The 19,864-nt window shown below is 41.2% G+C and overlaps 1 protein-coding gene and 1 non-coding gene across 2 annotated transcripts in view; one reads left to right on the plus strand and one right to left on the minus strand.

Moving 5' to 3' along the window:
* Positions 1-19,864, plus strand: part of LOC145412599 (uncharacterized) — a 319,753-nt gene that overhangs the window by 216,853 nt on the left and 83,036 nt on the right. The window lies entirely within an intron of this gene.
* Positions 18,271-18,342, minus strand: TRNAQ-UUG (transfer RNA glutamine (anticodon UUG)). The gene has a single exon. It is a non-coding gene; the product is annotated as a tRNA-Gln (tRNA).

Raw genomic sequence — 19,864 nt, forward strand, 5'->3', positions numbered from 1 at the left:
AAACGAACTTATATCTGCTGTAACAAAGTCAGGTACAGTATGTGAAAAAAGCTTGATTCAGCAGTTAGTAAGATGTATGAGGCATATTTGGATATACAGGTGTGATGACAGGTATGAGTGACTGCGGGTGTATGAGGCAGTTGTGGATATACAAGTGTGAGAACAGGTATGAGTGCCTGCTGGTTACGATGAGGGCGAAGCCCTCGCGAGTCTCTCGTCAAGTAGTGGCATTTTCTCTCAAATGAGCGACCCGGCCCGACCCGACCCGGCCCGACCGTAATGCTTTTGAGAAGCTTATATTTCAGCTACCACAGGGCCGATCAGTGTGCGGTTTGCACCATATGATAGCCCATTTGTTTGAGATTTGGTTTTGACAGGTTTCATCACACTCTGGCGGTGCACGTGGCACGTGACAGGCGCCAAGTGCAGGATGTCGAAAATCTTCAAAAGAAGGACACAGACCAGACAGTTGTCGTAAAGGCATGAAACTTGGTAGGTAGATATAGCCGTGAATATACTGTAGGATTCCTTGGGATATAAGGCGACATTTCAATGCTTTCGGATTTAAATGGCCTCGCTCGTGCCTCGCCGACAAAGGCGTTTTACTGGTGTATAAGGCAGGTGTGGATATACAGATGTGAGGACAGGTATGAATGACTGCTGATGCTTAAGTCAGGCGTGGATAAACAGGTGTGAGGGCAGGTATGATTGACTGTTGGTGTATGAAGCAGGTGTGGATATACAAGTGTGAGACTGAAAGTGTAAATATGAATATATAGGCTTCAGTATGGAAGTGTAAGGGCAGGTGTGAAGAATTGCAAGTGTGTGAGGCAGGCTTGATTATACAGGTGTGTGACTGCATAAACAGAAATACACTTGTCTGAGCAGTTGTGTATGAAGGTGTATTAGACAGAGGTTTAGATATACACATGTGTGATACTGCACGTGTAACTTAAAAGCCAGGCTTGAAGGTACAGGTATATGAGGCAGGCGTAAATAAACAGGTATTTGGAGCCAGGTGTATGAGGCAGGGTGGCGGTGGTGTGGGTATTTCCAGAGATGGTGGTGGCCTACGTGATGATTTCCTCCACACCTGAGCAACACACACACACACACACACACACTCTCTCTCTCTCTCTCTCTCTCTCTCTCTCTCTCAGTATTCATCTTCTACCAGTCTCCAGTTTACATCCATCAAATGATCTTAAATATTTCTGCATACAGTGTAAATATCAGTATTAATCCATTTAATTATATTCCCTTGTCTTCCTCTGCTAATGTGTCTGCGTGTTTACCTTGCTGTCGAGCTACACTGTATTCCTGTCACATTTTCTTTCCACGTCTTTTTATTTCTCTGTTTTACCCTCTACATCTCTTCTTGTATCTGTCTGTCTCACTTTTTCCACATCTGATACAACCAGCTTGTTATGGCCTAGTCTGTCTGTTTCTGTGTGTCTGTCACCCTCCGTGTCTGTGTCTGTCAGCATACTTATTTTTTCTACTTGTCAGCCTCTCTTCGTCTGTCTTACCTGTATATCTCTGCATATCTCCTAGCCTCTGTCTCCTTTTGTCTATCTGCCTTTCAGTGTCTGACTGTATTATTGTCTTCCTGTATCTGTTTGTCCGTCTGTTACTCGGCACGCGTCTCTGAGCATTTAATTAACTCTCAGCCTCTCCGTGTGTCTTTCATCCTCTCTGCCGGTGATGAACAAAGCCTTAGCACAGATCATGTGCTCAGGATGAACAGAACACGACTTCAAAAAAACGCATCAAAATGAACACAGGAACACGAGCCGAGATTTTTCTACCTCCTGCTTTTTCTTTCATTTTCTCTAGAAATTGCGTTCTTCATTTTTGGCTTAATTTCGGCTGGCGTCAGACACCTAATGTCCAAGTGAAGTTTGAATGAAGTGCGAGTTCTTTCCGGAAAAAAAAAAAGTGTATGTGTGTGGTGAGAGAGAGAGAGAGAGAGAGAGTAATATGGACAGTGATTAAGTCAAGCGTAAGAACAAGAATTAATTTCTACAGTAGTTGGAAAAGAGAAATAAATCTTCTTATTTTTGATTTGTGATATGTGTGCAGAGGCGAGGGTACATGTCTTCCTCTCTCTTATGCTCAGAGGAATTTTATATTCCAAGGTACAGCTGCGATCATTAGTTCCTTTACACTGTCTCGAGACTGTTAAACCCTACGGAGATCATGCTAAATTAACTCTTTCACGCCGATTATTTTAATTTTTATTGAGGGGGGTGTCTTTATTCAGCATAGGAGAGATGTTTCTGATCTGGAATAGGTTAGGTACACCCTTCATTAATCTCTTCTTGACAGAGATCCTTCTTAAGTCAAATCATCAGGCGGTAGCAAGAGTAAGCTAAAAATATGTTTGCGGATTGAAGGGAGTAACATTGTTATTGAAGGCAGTGGGAAGGGTTGGAATCTTGTTTCATTAGTTCGAATCTTCGGACGTGACGAACCATTAATGACTGCAGCTGTACATAAAGTCAAGCTGATACCAATGGAGCATTTCTGAAAGCCATGCATTCGAAAATTATACACCGCTCCGAACCCCTTCACAACCCCGATTTATCCCCGTCTATGTGATGACTTCTGTTTGCACCGCTTCACTATCGCCCCTACTGGTGTAGTGTTTTGCCTGGCGCGTGCGTGCGTGCGTGCGTGTGTGTGTGTGTGTGTGTGTGTGTGTGTGTGTGTGTGTGTGTGTGTGTGTGTGTGTGTGTGTGTGTGTGTGTGAACAACACAAATCAAAATTTTTCATTCGATTTGAACCAAAAATAGTAGATTGGTTGAGAGCCTTAGAAGGAGTTGACTTTTTTTTTTTTTTTTTTTTTTTTTTTGGTAACAGTGGGTCAAAGGTCTTAGTTACTAGGCACGGTCATCTTGAACAGTTTTGATCCAGTTTCGATTAAACTTAGTGGGAGGATTGAGGGTAAGTGTAGGATGAAGTGGTTTGATTTTGATAATCACTCAGAGGTCAAGGTCAAAAACTGATCCTGTAATTCAAGCAGTTTGAGTCAATTTGGATCAGATTTGGTGATAGTCTTGAAGATCAGCGAAGGATGAAGTTATGCGATTTTGAGAACATGAAGGTCACTGTTAAAGGTTACCTCGAAGTTTTGATTCAGTTTGGGAAAGATGAAGTAAATCGATATTGAGACCAGTCGTACCAAATTAAAGGTCACAAGGCAGTGTCAAATATTTGGCCTCCAGACTAGGTACAAGGCGTGGGTGTTGCACTGTGTGAGTACTCCTTGTTACATTTTATTCATACAAATACCCAACACTGTACTGTGCCAAGACGAGTGCCCTAGTAGTCGATGTATTAACGAGGGATGTATGTAACATATCCAGTTGAAAATTGTCATGCCTTGGAAAACTAAACACTTCTCCTGACTCTTTCACAAGCCAGGCTTAAAGAGTGGGAATTGTGTAGCGAAACCTGTTATCAGTGAAGCAGCTGTTATCCCTTGTGATGTTACAGTACTTCCCCAGGTGAGATGCCTTTGGGAATTACACCACCTGAGCTATTACAAAACTGTAGCCCCGCCTCGTGCCTTACCTGTATCCCTTTCAGTTCGTCTTTTGCTATTACCAGACGATTTTATTCAACTTGGGAAGGACCTGGAGATTTAAGGAGATAATGAAGACTATATCTGTCTCCTCCAGTTAACAAAGTCCTTCCCAGTCTGAATAAAATCATTCGGAGATAGCAGGATTCAACCAATAAATTAGGTCGTCTGATGCAAGAGGTTAAATGTGTCTGTCTGAGGTTACTGAAGGGTGGGTGTGGTGTGCGATGAAGCCCGTTAAGTTCTTCCAGTCGGAGGACGTTGGGTGTTTATTGTTGCTGTTCCCAGACAACTGTCATTAGCTTAGGACAGCAGCATAATTGAAATGAGATTGATGAAGGCCATATACAGGCCCGCCATTGCGCTATATATATATATATATATATATATATATATATATATATATATATATATATATATATATATAAAAAACACGCCAAGCTGAATAAAATAGTGTGGATGTATCATTAATGATTTTTAAAATTTAGTTTTCTCCTTCAGGACTTAGTAGCAATTGATCCCATTGTTAAAGGCCTGGAAACAAGATGTGTTGTAACTGCTGATGCAATCGTGTCTGGAATTATGACAAACTAAACATCTCTTTTAAACATAGGAAGTTCTTTATCTCCTTTAAGCCGAATTAAATCGTTTGGAAATAACCAGACTAGACAACAGTAAAAAAAGAATTCAGAATTGAGGTGTAGAAGGTTTGTCAGAGCACAGCACCTCATTTAATATCTTCAGCGTTTAAATTACCAGTATTCATAAGGCGTTCCAACACACACACACACACACACTGACGGGTATGCTTAAATATATATATATATATATATAAGGAAGGCAAGCCCCAGAGTTTTGATGGACAGTAATGAAACCCCTGTATTGATGAGATGTGTTTAGCCTGCATCCAACATTACGGAGTGCCTATACACGTTCTTCCTTTGTCACGTGCTTCAGAATTTATCATTGTAAAAAAAAAAAAATCGTCTTCATCTTCGCCATTGACTTTTTATGTTTGCGACCATTAGATTCGTAATGGCTTGAGTCTTGCACTACTCCCTGTATTGCAAAGTGACTCCTGATGCACACTACGACTCCTCTGGCTACCCTTTGCAACCGCCCTTAATTCCCTTGACTCTGCAAGTGTACCAAGTAGGATTATTCGTGGGCTTTTTTTTTTTTTTTTTTTTTTTACTCGCAGGTATGTAGTATATATATTTATTGGATACTTTGAATTCGAAGACATTCGTGAGTAATAATAATAATAATAATAATAATAATAATTATAATATGTACATACATACGTACATACTCGTTTAATACATGTCTGTCCAAAACAGCTCATCCTTATAATAATAATAATAATTATCATTATTATTATTATTATTATTATTATTATTATTATTATTGCTGTCATATTTTTTGTTGTTTGTACTACTTTGATAATGATGGTTAGGGACGACACATAAAATCTACTAATCACATTCTTTCCTACTTTCGCTGTGTATCACCAGGAGGCGTGACCGAGTTGACAGCCAATTCAGTAAACAACACACAAAAAACAGATAATCTCGAGTACCTTCTATCCCCTTATCTTATCGCGAGGATCACCAATCCCGCTCCTGATTGGCCACCGCTCACCCTCACCTCGGCGTCTGATTGGCTGAGGAATCCGGCGCCATTTCTTGTTATGATTTGACGGCCAATCACGTTCGAGCTCCCACCCCCTCCACCCGAAAATCAGGAAAAAAAATCATGTACCTCCTACCCACGGTTGTATTAATTTTATCAGTTAATGTAAATCCCGTATTTTATGCCAGTGCTATTTATCCAGACATGTTTATATCATTGTTATTATGTCTTTCGGCCTTCACACTGTAATTCTTTTTGGTGTCTTATCCCTCCGACGTCTGTTGTAATTTATAAGTGCTACTCTTGGATTTTTTTTTTTTTTTTCCGGATTGAAGGGAGTTAAATCATCTTCATGAACGCTTTAAGAACCAGTACTTTTATTTTTATTTATTTATTTATTTTTTATTTTTTATTTTTTGCTGATACCAGACGGTTTTGTTGAGTATAGGAGGGCCCCTCGAAGTGAAAAGATTAACTGGTGATGCAGCGGTATGCGCGATGACTAAGAAAATTTTCGTAACGCGTCATCCTCAGCGATTTATCTTGTCTATTACACCATGATCCGTAAATCCCTATGCCCTTTTTTTTTAACCAGGCTACCGTCAGACGATTATATTCAGCTACGAAAGCATTCCTGGTAGGGAAGGGGTTAATGAAGGCTATATCTAAGCCCTCCACTTCGAGAAATCTCTAAGAAGCTGAAAGAAATCTGGAAAATAAAGAAAACCTCAGGCTGAAGGAGTAAATATTTTTTGTTGTTAGTAATCTGTTATTAAAAATTATAAATAAAATAAGAGATGATTAAGATTAACTATACAATATGAAGCCTATGAAATACCGCTGTCAGCATTTTGGATTATAAATAAAATTCTCGAGAATTATTAAGGCTTTAAGATGTGTCTTGAGTAACCTAGGATGTACAACGAAGGCTTTCTTGTTAAGGAGAACTCGGCACATAGAGACTTCGTTTTAAACTGCACACTAGAACACAAGAGAACACGAGGACAGAGTGAACTGGAGTACAAAATTGTAGAGAACACAGTAAACAAGAGGGCAAAGAAAACACGAGGACAGATAAAACATGGCAAGAAGATGGTAGAGAGAACACAGAAGACAAGGGGCAAAGAAAACACGAGAACACTAGGACAAAGAACACGAGAACAGGAGTGAAGAAAGAGCACGATAGAACAGGAGATGAACTAGCAGTGTTTCAACTATGCTTTTTAAATTTTCTTCCCAATTTCGTTCTTTGTCTCTTTTCATTACGTTCTTCCTTTTTGCTTATCTTTTTCTGATACATATTTTTTATTTTATTTTTTATTTTCATTTTTTTTTCCTCCTATCCCTCGCTTTGTCTTCCATTTCTTTTTCATTTCTTCTCACTCTTCTTTCTTACTTTTTCTCTCGCCCCCTCTCGTTTTTTTTTTGTGTGTGTGTGTGTGGGTGTGTTCCCTTTTCTCGCGTTTTTACGTTTCACCTCTTCCCGTCCTTCCATCGTTCTCCTTTCTGCCACATATTTAACCTTATATTTTTCATCTTTCCGTCCTTCTCCCTCATCCTTTTCTCTGTTTTACTTTTTCCTTATTGTTTTCAATCATTTGTTTTCTGAATCATCTATTTTCCCAATCATCCAATAACACCTCCCTCATTCTTCTTAGTGTATTTTCTCTCCTTTCTCATCTTTATCTTTTTTTCTTTTTTTTTCCCCTTTGCTGTTTTCCCTCCCTCTCCACCGTTCTCCTCCTCCGCTTTACCTCCCTCCCTCTCTCGTCACCTATTCCTCCTTCTCCTTTACTGCCCTTGGAATACCTTAATATATGTTATGAAAACTGAAATCTGTCTGCAGAATAATAAATAAGATAGATGAGATAATTCATTTTATCAGATAGCGGTCTTAGGTTAATTAGTAAGACCAGAGATGGTAGAAAACCAGAACTTTGCAGAGACTAAAGCAGGAGATAATGTCTGAAACTACTAGCAGAAAAACTCATCAACTGCGATATGTCAGAAAAATATATACATAGGCCTACTGAGAAGCTGTCATGGAAAGAAAGCAAGGTAGAGGTGAGCATTCTTTCATTACAAGAGGGGAAAAAAAACCGGTCTGCCGCCGGTGAACTAAAAACATTGATAGAGGACATAATAAATAAAAAGTATAATGAAAACTGTTCGTGTCTACTGTGATGGATCAGTCAAGAAAACGGAAGACCAGGGTGTGGGATTCTGCTTGCAGAGTAAACAGTTTTTATAAATACGTAACATTGTTTTAGTGTAAATGACAACTTATCATAACTCTGTGTGCAGTACTGCAGTCTGTGAGAAATCAGATGTGGTAAGGAATGAATGTGTTTCATAGTCAAAGGGCACTCGGATGTCTAAACAACAGATCGTCAGTACTGGCAAACAGTTTCTCAATGTAAAAGGATACATCAAGAAGAAATGGTAAAAAAATAACCTTCATGTGGAAACCATCCCATGATGGAGTGTCAGGCATGGAGGACTGAACGAACTAGCTGGAAGTGCGACGAAAAATTTGACGAAAAATTTTGTATAGACTTGGACAGTTGTATAATTCTGAAACGTATATTAAGCTGTAGGAAAAATGATAATCACGAAACAAAACAAAAAAATGAAGAAAGAACTTACACAGTGAAACCATAACACCCTGTGATGGTGTTGTGCACTGAAACAACTTTTCATATCGAAAATATAAAACTGAAAAGATTCTGTATGTACCAGACAAAGACTAGAATATTATTGTCACTGACACACTGGAGTAAACAGGCAGATGATTGAGATCTGTTGTAAACTGTTAGAAACCAAAATTCTACACCTCCCATGACTGTATTCCACTGTGTAAACTTAATTGAATGTAGGAATCCCACAGAAATAATGGTGCAGAGCAAATTATCTGGTTGTTTACCTCGAAAAAAGTCAGAAATATTGATAAATTGTAAAAAGTATTAAGAATATAATAAGATACAGGTAACTTTCTCGGACAGTATACATAAACGGTGAATCTAATGTGCATTTTTTCGCTTCTGTTCACTGTATCCCAACCGAGTGTAGGGTGGCGGGTGTTTTGGCATTTTTAGCCTTTTAAGATTTTTATGTGTATAGTATAACTTGGCTTGTCTTAGTATGGTTTGTAACACTGAACTTCTTTACTTCTCTCCTTTCAAGCCTTCCACCATTTCCTTTCCCTCCCTGTCCAGTACCTTCTCCTTCCCCCCCCTCTCCCTCCAAATTCTCCTTCCTCCCCTGCACCTCTACCCTCACTCCCTTCCCTCTCTATCTTCCCCTCCTTCCTATGTACACCTGTCCCCTCCTTCTCCCCCCTCCATCCTCCTCCTGCCCCTCTCCGTACCTCGGTATTTTCCAGACTTCTTTAGGTCACACGAAGATAAGAATGTGATGTCATGTCGGTGGGTGTAGTGTTGCAAGATGATGGTGAGTTATAGTGACGATGATAATGATGACGATATGCAAGGCCGTGATAGTGAGAGTGACGCTGTATACATGATAGCCATGATGGTGATGATGATTGTAAGCTAGGTGGTGACAGTGGCAATGATGGTGGTGGTGAATTTGGTGGTGAAGATGGAAGTGTGGTATGGTAGTGGTGATATGGTAGTGTTGGTGATGGTTCTGATGTTTTTTGTTCTGATAAACCTGTTGATTGTACGGTATGGTATGGCATGATTAGGTAGCGATGGTGATGATGATGATGTGTTCTGATGGTGGTGACGATGTGGTGGTGTGATAAGACGGTAGTGATGTATTTTGATGTGTTATGATAGTTCCGATTGGTGATGGTTGTGCTGTGTTATGGTGGATGTGGTGTGCTTGAGTATTGATATGCTGTGACGTTGGTGATGGTGGTGATAGTGGTGGTGATGATGGTGATGTTTTGGTGATTGTGGTGGTGATGATGGTGGAGCTTGAGGATGTGGTGTAGTGGCTGTGATGTATGATGGCAGGGACAGTAAGTCTAATGGTTATGAATGATGATGGTAATGACTGTGATTCTTTTATGGTGACGGTGGTGATGATGTAGTGTGAGGATGTGATGCGTTGTGGGAAGTGTGTTACGATGTGAGAAAAATAATACACTGTTATTGTGGTAATGATGGTGTTTTCATGGGAGTGCTCGATTCTGTTTCGTTATGAGTTATGTTGAACGAAAATTATTGTGATAAACTACAGCGATGATGGTGATGATGATGATGTACGTAAAAACACTTAGCAATAAAAAAATATTAATAATAAACCTTTTGGCAACGGCGAGATTGTCATGTGGTTAAAACCAGTAAAGTGCGCTTTGAGAGGTAGTGACGAGCGAGCGAGCATTTGTACATACCCTACCATCTTAATTTAATATTGGCGTAAACTTTCAATCAGTACTGAATCGGATTGGTTCATGTGAAGCTACAGAACGTGGTGAATGCTTTTGGCATATCCGATAGAGCCAGGATTCCGGGGGCTTGAATGATGAGTGAATGGAAGCGTGGCCTATTGGATTGGGCACATTTAGGCTGTCTGGACATTGCTACTCCTCACCTTGCGGTAGGGTGGGAAAGGAGGTCCGGATGATGATGATGATGATGATGATGATGATGATGTGTAAACTTTCAACATTTCTGGTGAGGTAGTTGAACAATAACAGAAGAATAATTGAGCTAAATTATTCTCTCTCTCTCTCTCTCTCTCTCTCTCTCACACACACACACACACACACACACACACACACACACACACACACACACACACACACACACACACACACACACACACACACACACTCGCGCAGTCAACATATGAAAGTGAAAAACAACTCATGCCTGGCATGACCTGGCATGTGTCACGTTCATGGTGCTTTAAATCGATTCTACAGCGGAACATGTCATTTGAAGCCCTCGGTACATTCTCTTGGAAAGCTGGGATTCCAAGGTGTTTCTTTGGTCTCATGAGTAAATATATACAGTATAGTACCTAAAAACAAAATTTATTGAATGCATCTACTACCTGCTGAAAGAATATCTCCTCTGTCTCACATAGTAGAAAAGTTATAGAAAAGTTGTTGGCTTCTGAAAACCATCGTGGTCGGGCCGTGTCCTGTTGGGCCGGGCCGAGTCGTGTCGGGCCGTTCTTTTCTCAGCTGAACGCAAACATCGCTGCGCTCGCACGCACGTAATTATCTGCCTTACACTGAAATAAAGCTCGGAATTCTACAGTACATTCTCGTGATAGCCTTTCCTTGATCCATTAGTCTTTCTTGAGTTTAGTAAAAGAGTCAGATGTTGACCTAATAAAATACAGAGTAGTTCATTGGCAGCTGAAAGGTTAATAACAGTAGAAGGAGCATGGCAGCGATTACAGTGATATTGATAAAGGCAGTTATGTAATTATTTTGGTTATTGACAGTGATAAATATAACAAGTAAATTGGATAAAGACTGGTGATTATAGTCGTGAAATTAGACCAAATTAGGGCAGGTTACAAGAGCATAGGAAGCCAGGGATAAGAGAGGATGTAGATTATGATTACAGTGAGTATTAGAGGAATGTGATAGATAAAATAGGAGGGAAAAATCAGAGAGAGAGAGGGGGGGGAAGAATGGAGTAATGGGTGAGTAGTTAGTTAATATATTTTTGCCTGTCCACAGCACCAAGGTCATTAACGCATATCAACAGTACCGGTATATTAAGATTTGAGGAGAGCTTCTGCTACCTTGGAGGGGGGGGGGGGAGAAAAGGAGAAAGTGAGGTGCATGGAGAGGAAAGGGGAGGGGGAATGGAATGCAGGGAAGGGAGGGAAGGGATGAGTGGGAGTAGAGGAGGGAAAAGAAGAATGGAAAAGGGAGGAAAGGAGAAGGAGAATGGGGTGAAAGGAAGAGAAGGTGATAGGGAGTGCGGTGCAGGGAAGGAGAGAGGAGATAGAAGGGAGGGGAGGGAAAGAGAAATGGGTACAGGGGAGAGGAGAGAGAATGGGTGCAAGGGAGGGAGGGAGGGAGGGAGAATGGATGCAGGAAAGAGGAAGAGAGGGGGGAATGGGTGCAAGGGAAGGGAAGGGAGGGGAGGGCGTGCAAGGGAAGGAAGGGAAGGGGGATTTGGTGCAGGGGAAAGAAGGGGGAATGGGTGCAGGGAAAAGAAGGGGGAGCGGGTTCAGGGGAAACAAAGGGGCATGGGTGCAGGAGAGGGGAGGGGAGGGGGCATGGGTGCAGGAGAGGGGAGGGGAGGGGGAATGGGTGCAGGGGAGGGGAGTCGAGAGGGTGGTGTGAGTTAGAGGAATGACATCCGGTGAGATAACCTTTCTCACCTGTCTCACTTCACCTGCCTCACCTCACTTGCCTAACTTCACGTGCCTCACCTCACTTGCCTAACTTCACGTGCCTCACCTCACTTGCCTAACTTCACGTGCCTCACCTCACTTGCCTAACTTCACGTGCCTCACCTCACTTGCCTAACTTCACGTGCCTCACCTCACTTGCCTAACTTCACGTGCCTCACCTCATGTTCCTAACCTTATCTCTCTCCATATCTGTCTCGCCTCACCACACCTGCCTCACCACACCTGATTCACCCCATCTGTTTCACTTCACCTGCTTCACCCCACCTGCCTCACCTCACCTGCCTTACCTCAGTTTACTTGCCAAACCACACCTGCTCCATTCACCTCTCATATTTACAGATGTTCATATATTCTTAAGCTGGAGAAGACCTTGCTCACTACATCAGCATCATGTGCGGGGTACTGCACACTTCTTAGGACCACACTATCCTTTTGTTTTTTACACTTAGGGACGATAGTTTGCTCTGTGTTCCACCAATTCTACTTTGCACTTTTTGTCTGTCGCACCTAATTTCGCCTAAGAGCAGAGGTACACGCCAAGCCCCTCTCAGGTTAGGGATGTTGGCTAGCGAAGAAAAGTGAAGTGAGAAAGGTAAGAGGTGCAAAATTAAGAGAAAAATTTGCCCTCACCTGTACTGCACACTTGATATCTTGAGGGCTTAAATATAACTCTTATGTTAATGTTATCATTCCAGGGTTTCACAAGTAATGGTACTATAAATGATACATACCCGACTGGGGCTTGCCGTTTACAGTGGTTTATTCTCTTTCCAGCCCCACCCACCCCCCAAAAATAAATAATTAGTTCATGAATAAATGAATAGATAGTTAAATAACTACATAAATATAAAAATAAGTAAATAAATAATCAACAGAACTTCTTGACGATTTTGAGGTCATTTACCACTGCTGAATGTCATTTCCTTCCATTTAAAGAGCAGTCAGTGTAGAGAATGCACATACCTACAGACAGACAGGCACACCGACAGACACAGCACGTAACGTAATAAAGTTATACCCTGAATAAATAAAAGATTGATTTTTGACAACCCTAACGGTGTATTAGGTTGGTGGTTAGTTGATTGGTTGCCTAGTTGGTTTGGTGGCCAGTTGGGGTGTGGTTAGTTGGTTGGTTGGGGTGGCAGTTTGGTGAATGGATAGGTGGCTGGTTGGTTCGCTGATACTTGGTTAGCTGTCAGGTGGTTGGTAGGTTTTCTGGTTGGTTGATTGGACTGTGGTTAGTTGGTTGGGTGGTTAGCTGCGTGTGCGTGTTAAAATTAACGCCTGTGGACGTCACTTTTATTACGTGCTTGCTGAGTGCTGAAGATATTATTCATGTCAGATTTTTTCATACTTCAGATTTTTTATACAGCCTTCGTTAACTCATCCATTACGTGAGACTTCATCTTAGCTGAATAACTTTGCTTGGAAGTGGAAGGAACAAACTAAAGAAGACATCACTCCAATGAAATGTTTAAATGGTCTGTGTCGCCTCCGGAAAGAATGTTTTTGTTTTCCTTTCGGTTGATTTTCTGAGTTACTCTATTACTATTTTCTTATTTTCACTGCTCATTTTTCTTCCCATATTTAGTGTTCTTTAGATTTCCTTTGTACATCTCTCACTTCTATGTCTTGACCTTCCTTCATTTTTTTTTTTTAATTCATAGTTTGGTCACCCGTTAATACTTTTTTCCCTGTATTTTTGTTTTACATCTATAGTCTGCTTTTCTTTTCCATGTTTTCATATTTGTCTCCAACACTTTCTCTCTCTCTTCCTTTTCTTTACGTCTGTTTGTGCTCCTTCCTCCTTTTTTTTTTTTTACTGTTTTTCTTTGTTTCTTTAGCTTTCATTTCCTATCCAGTCCGATTTCATTGTCCCTTTCTTTCATTCTGTTGGTTCTTTCTTTTTTCCTTCATCTTGTCTTTCTTTTTGAATTTCCAGTCCATCTTCTCACCCTTTTCATTCCTTTCCCCATTGTGTCCGTAATTCTGAACCCCTTTTGTGTGAGGACGTCTGTGTCATGTTAAGCAGGCTACCAACAGACGATTTTATTCAGCTTCAGACGGATCTCTATTAGTAAAGGGATTAATTAAAGATACTGCATATCTACCCCTTCGATTTCGAAAAACCTCCCTTTAGCTGAAGAAAATCGTCCGGTAATGTTAACCCATGAATCCCTTTTTTTCAATTTTTAATATTTCTTTTTTGCCATTTTCCACTTATATATTATTCATTTTAGGAATTTCGTCTCGCACTGAAGAGGTTATGACGTATGTAGTTATTCCCGTTCGAAAACCCTCAGGTGAGCAAGATGGCAGCCTGTAATAGGAGGAGGAGGGAAATAAGAAATTAGCTGTCTGGGTGATGTGGTTCAGGAATTAAGTCATACGGACGACATCGCAGTGAAGAGGTTAGCTTCTTATCATTAGGATCACCACACATCCACAACCACAGCCACCAACTACAGACGCCACTATCATGCACAACCACCAGTCACAGCCACAACCACAACAGCCACCACCAACCATAGTCGTCACCACCACCACCACCGTCACCCTCAACAACTATTACCATTGCCAGCTACCACAGTTTATAATCTCCCTTGCATAACTCATTTAACTCTCCCAAGTAATTATACCATCTTAGATTGTAACAACTATTACCTCTAAGCCATTCTTCATAACCACGATACCATATTTTACCATAACTATCACTGTCTCCGAAAACTGCTCCCTGGTCAGATTGTCCCTATTTCCACCTGTCCAGCTACCATCTTTACCTCCGCCAACGAAGTTGGAGGGGTTTATGTATTCACCTATGTTTGTTTGTTTGTCCACAGAGTATCTCCAAAAGCTGTCAATGAATTTCAGTAAACTTGTGTGGAATAGTGGGCCATGGGTGAAGGAATAATTTATTAAAGTTTGTGGCGGATCCGGATCCTATATATTCCACACAGTATCTCCACGGATCCGTATCCGGACCTTTCTTAATGGCAGTGGCATTGGCTTAGGTAGCTACCATCATTTCCAAACTTGCTACCATACAGTACCAGCCACCATCTTCATTAACTAGCATCGTCACGACAGCTACCACTATATCATACCACCACAACTGCCGCCATCACCATAACTAGAACCACCATTTCCATCCCCCATAACTACCACCATCACCACAGTTCCCACTACCATCCCCCCACAACTTCCACCACCACCATAACTACCACCATCGGCCACCAACATTATGAAAAGTAGCGGAAGTTGATTATGTAAATGTACGCCCGCCCCCCTCCAGAACACAAACAGGATTTAACTGGGCAAACTTAGCGAGCGGCTCAACAGGCGGCGACACGAGGCCAGCTGAGAGAGAGAGAGAGAGTTATATGCTGATTTTGAGCATGGTAACACTGCAAGTACATAAATATTGTCGTGTCTGCAAAACCTGTCATCGTTATATCGGAATGGCCTATCGTCCAGCAGTTGCAGGTGTTGTTAATTATACCATCCATCGTTATTTAAAAATAAATGATCATGGTTAAAGGAACATGAGAGGCAAGACGGTGGGTTGAGGGAAGGGGAGGGAGGGATGGGAGAGAGAGAGAGGTCATCTAATCTACTACACAAGTTGTATCAAGATTAACTCGTAGCGGGTCACACGCTAGGGGAAGATAGGACTTAGGGAAAGGTGATTGTCTGCCTTAATGACCTTGCAAAGTCACAGTGGAGTTATTTACCACTTGAAGCCTAAATCTATCAGTAAATTTTCTTGGTATCTTGCACACACAGACGAAACCAAAATTATAAAAACACTACCTTCTTCACGTTGTCTGATCAGTATATCTAGGAATAATAAGAAATGTTGATGAATTTATTTTACGTCAGCCGCGAGATAAAAATGTAGATGGCAATTGCTGATATTCTGGTGATGGGGTTTTGAGTTACGTGTTAATAATGTATAATTGTATATTGTGGAATTATTTTTGTCACGATCTTTGTTAAGGCTCATTCAGAAGTAAAAAATATGTATTCAGTGTTGTAATGAAAAAATATGCAACAGAAAACGGAACTCGTTACTGATGGTTGAGATAGTTGTTGCTTTGTAGGAACTTAATATTTCTCTCTCTCTCTCTCTCTCTCTCTCTCTCTCTCTCTCTCTCTCTCTCTCTCTCTCTCTCTCTCTCTCTCTCACCCCATTACCCCATCTACAATCTCCCTCCTTCCCTATCGCCCCCTCCTCCCACCTTATCAGCGCAGTGCAACAAACATCCTCCTCTTTTATCATCACAGAATTTTGTAATGTCATGTAACTCAACTCCTCGCCCCCCCTCCCCTCCATCTTTTTTTTTTTTCTTTTTTAGACAGGCACCTCTTTTCATTCTTTTTTCTCCATTATTTTCCCTTCTTTCTTTTTTTTCTTTCAGTCTTTCTTTTTTCAATCTTCCAATCCATCTATCTTTCTTTCTTCGGCTGTTCTTTTAATTTTCTCAATCGTCCTCAGTCTCATGTCTTTTTTTGCTCTTGAAAATCTTGCGTTTTCTCCACTTCTGTCACCGTCTTTTCTTTTCTCTTTCATTCCTTCCATTCTCCTTATCTCCGTCCCCCCCATTCTCATATTTGCTTTATTCTTTTCATCTCTTCATTCCTTTTTTGTTCATTTCTTCGTTTTTCTTCATGCTTCTTCTCCTCTTATTTTCACCCTTTCTGCTTTCACCTCTCTCTCCTTCATTCTTCTCCTCTGTCTTGCTTTTCTGTCATTCCTTCTTTTCCTCGTCATTTCATCCTATTTTATATCCCCTTCCTTGTCCTTTATTCGTCTTTCTTATCCATTATCCTTCCTTTTCTCATTTTTTCTTTTTTCACCTTGTCTTTCCTATCCTCTTCATTCCTTCCATTCCTCGTCTTTATTCCTCATCATTCTTATCCACCATCCCTCTTTTTCTTATCCTTTCTCCTTTCATCTCGCCTCTCCTATTCTCTCCATTCCTCCCATTCTTGTTTTCTAGTCCTCATCTCCTCTTATTCTCACCGTTTCTGTTGACGTATCCACTTTTGCATTTGTTTTTCATTTTTCTCTTTTTTCTTGTGTCCTTTCTTCTTTCACGTCTACGTTTCATATTCCCTTATATTCTCACTTTCTTCTTCCTAGTCCCTCATTCATGCCTTTCTCATCCTTTCCCCCCCCCCCTTCTCTCTTCAATTCCGGCATTTCCTTCTTACTTCCATTTTCGTAAATTTCTCGTCTCATTTTTCCACTCTTATTCTTTCTCCTTCTCTTCCCTCTTCCTCTCCCATTTTCTTAATTTACATACCCTTTTCTTTTGAGTCTTTAATGTAACTTATTTGATCCTTTTCTTCCTGTCTTTCTTTTTCCTTCGCCTTTTCTTCATTCTTGCCTGCCTTACATTTTTCTAGGATGACACCCGCCTTATCGTCGTCTGTATTATCAATCTTAATACCTCATGCCATTTGATAACACCCGGGATTAGGGCTGAATTGTGTAACGCCCTTGTTGCTTTCCTGTACCGTACAAGTGAAAGTGTGTGTGTGTGTGTGTGTGTGTGTGTGTGTGTGTGTGTGTGTGTGTGTGTGTGTGAGAGAGAGAGAGAGAGAGAGAGAGAGAGAGAGAGAGAGAGAGAGAGAGAGAGAGAGAGAGAACTGTTGTAATTGCTTCTGCATATATTAAACAGAGAGAGAGAGAGAGAGAGAGAGCACTATAGGAATTGCTTCTGTATATAATTAAACGAATGGTCTACCGTCTGCACCCTGCCCTCACCCTTTATCCCCACCTTGGTGCCTTCACGTGATGGCACCGATATAACCAGGCAGTTGATCGCCCTGGTTATACAAATGCCCTACAACTACTTCCCTGTCTCTCGAAAGGAGGAGGGTGAACGGCGGAATGAGGGCAACTTCAAGCCTGCAGTCCACTGGGTTCACGTTCCAAATGAGTCTGGGGCTGCTGTTGCTACTCTATCCTTTTCACATATTTAGGCCCAGATTTTCGTCCAGTTTCGTGCAGTTGATTACAGTTTATTAAAAGAAGCTCAGTGACAAAAGACAATGCTTCAGCTCTACATTCATTCCATAGCACTGCATCGTGACCTGCATCATATTCTAGTGTTAATCTCATGCTAAAGCTCAATATTGAAAATGGAGAGATGGCAGTTTTAGACCAAGTTAGAGTAAAGGGTGTTCACTGCTGTCCTCATCCTTTGTCCCTCTTTCTTTACCAATCCACAGTCCCAATATTCAGCCTTCTCTTCCTCACATATTTTTACTTCTTTATTGCCTTTTACTTCACATTTTTTCCTCGCTTACAACTCCGTGCTTTATCATTTCACATCTCTGTTCATCTTTTCACATTTCTCTTTTTTCTTCATTCCTGCTTTTCCTCTCTCTCATTTGTCTTTCATCCATTCGCATTAGAACAGAGGTGGAAGGAAAACGAAGGTAGAACTAAAATAAAACAAGTAGAATGAACCTGTGCTGGGTAGAAGGAGAGATGGAAGAACAGAGATAAAGTAAAGGAAATTCTGGCGAGGGGGGACGATGTGAAGGAGGGAAGGAAAATGAGAGAGAAAAAGAGAGAGAGAAAAAAGAAGAGAAATACGGAATAAGGATAAAGGATGGAAAAGAAGGAAGGATGGAGGAAGCTGGCCAGGGAAAATGTAATCAGGAATATACTACAGACAAAAACCAAGGGAGGTCCCACCGAGACTCGAACTCGGATCTCTGGATTCAAAGTCCAGGGTGCTGACCATTACAGCATGGGACCGTGATGGGGAAGGGTGGGGGAGTGGGAGAGAAAGAATGGGTAGGAGACGTACTGTAGAAAGGTAGATAGATGGATAAATAGATAGCTGGATGAAATGACATAGGTAGATAAACAGAGGTAAAGGCAGATCGCGGTAAGTAGGGGGTGGGATGGAGTGAGGAAGAGGAACGACATACATGGTAGGAGAGAAAGGTAGGGTGATAATGGGGGAGGAAGTGAAGCAGAAGCAGAGGGGAAGAAGGGGTAATGGTAAGAGCTGCCGGAAAGCTGAATGAAACATGTCTAGTGTTAGCGGGGATAGCAAAAACTGGGATCATCGTTCTGAAGAGGTGAGAGACAGGAGAGATGAAGAAGTACTGGAGGAAAGAAATGTAATATAAAGAGAAGAAACGAGGCAAGAAATGAGGAAGGAAAGAAGTAATTTTTGAAGAGACGGGAGAGGGAAACACAGGAGGATGGAATGGCAAAAATAAGAGGTGAAAGTAAGGAGGAGAAGTGAAGGAGAGATGCAGGAAAGGACAGAGGGACAAAAGATGGAGAAAAGAGAAGGAAGGAAAGGTGAAACAGGAGAAAGTGCCTCAGGTAAGAGAGGTAGAAGAAGGGAAGTAAAGGAGGGAAGAAGAGGTGGAGGAGGAGAAATGGTGAGGAGAGGGGAGGGAATATATAGTAACAAGAGAAATGTGTGGAATAATAAAGGGAAGAAGGATCTAAGAAAAATAAAGCAAGAGAGATAAGGAGAATTATGTGATATGAAAGATAGGAAGTAGAGGGAGAAAGGAAGAAGAGGTGAGGAAGGGAAAACAGGTAAGGAAGGATGGAAGAGTGAATAGAATGATGAAAAAAGGTGTGGAAAATGAATAAGGAAAATTTTTAAAAAGGAGGAATTAGGGATAAGGGAGGAGATAGGAGAGAACTGAGGTAAGGGAGAAAGGGGAGGAGGAGGAGGAAAAACAGGTGTAGAAGGAAGGAGTGAAGAATAAAGTAAAGGAAGTAAAGTGCGAAAAAAAGAGCATGAAGAGGAAAACGAAAAAAAAATGTAAACGAAGAGGCGAGGGAAAATGGTTGAGAGGAGACAGAAGAAAAAAAGAAATTAATGATCTGGAAGGAGGGAGAAGAGAAGGCAGACAGTGAAAATGGGGAAGGAAGAATTGTAGAAGTGATAATGGGAAAATCTGCAGAAAGGAAGGAGGTTAAGAATAGGGAAGATGTGACAGGGAAAGAAGTAAGGGAAAGAACAGAAAAGGATAGCTGGGGAGAAGGATAACGGAGGATATTATATACCTGGAGAGCAAGAAAAGGAGAGAGAGAGAGAGAGAGTCAAGAAGGCACACTGAAGGAATTCTTTGGTGGGAAGGAAAAAGAGAAGGTGGTGAAGAGGCAAGAAACGATGAACTAGAAAATAAAAAGAAAATATTTAGGTGTTGAAAGACGGATATTTTAGAAGTAAATAAGGGTGCTTGGCAGAAGGCGGAGAAAGGATTGTAGTAAGTGAGAGTGCAGAAGTGAAAGGAGACAGGGGAAG

Source organism: Coenobita brevimanus, chromosome 93, assembly GCF_032717465.1.
Source record: "Coenobita brevimanus isolate Jiangsu-jjx chromosome 93, ASM3271746v2, whole genome shotgun sequence".
Lineage (NCBI taxonomy): Eukaryota > Metazoa > Arthropoda > Malacostraca > Decapoda > Coenobitidae > Coenobita > Coenobita brevimanus.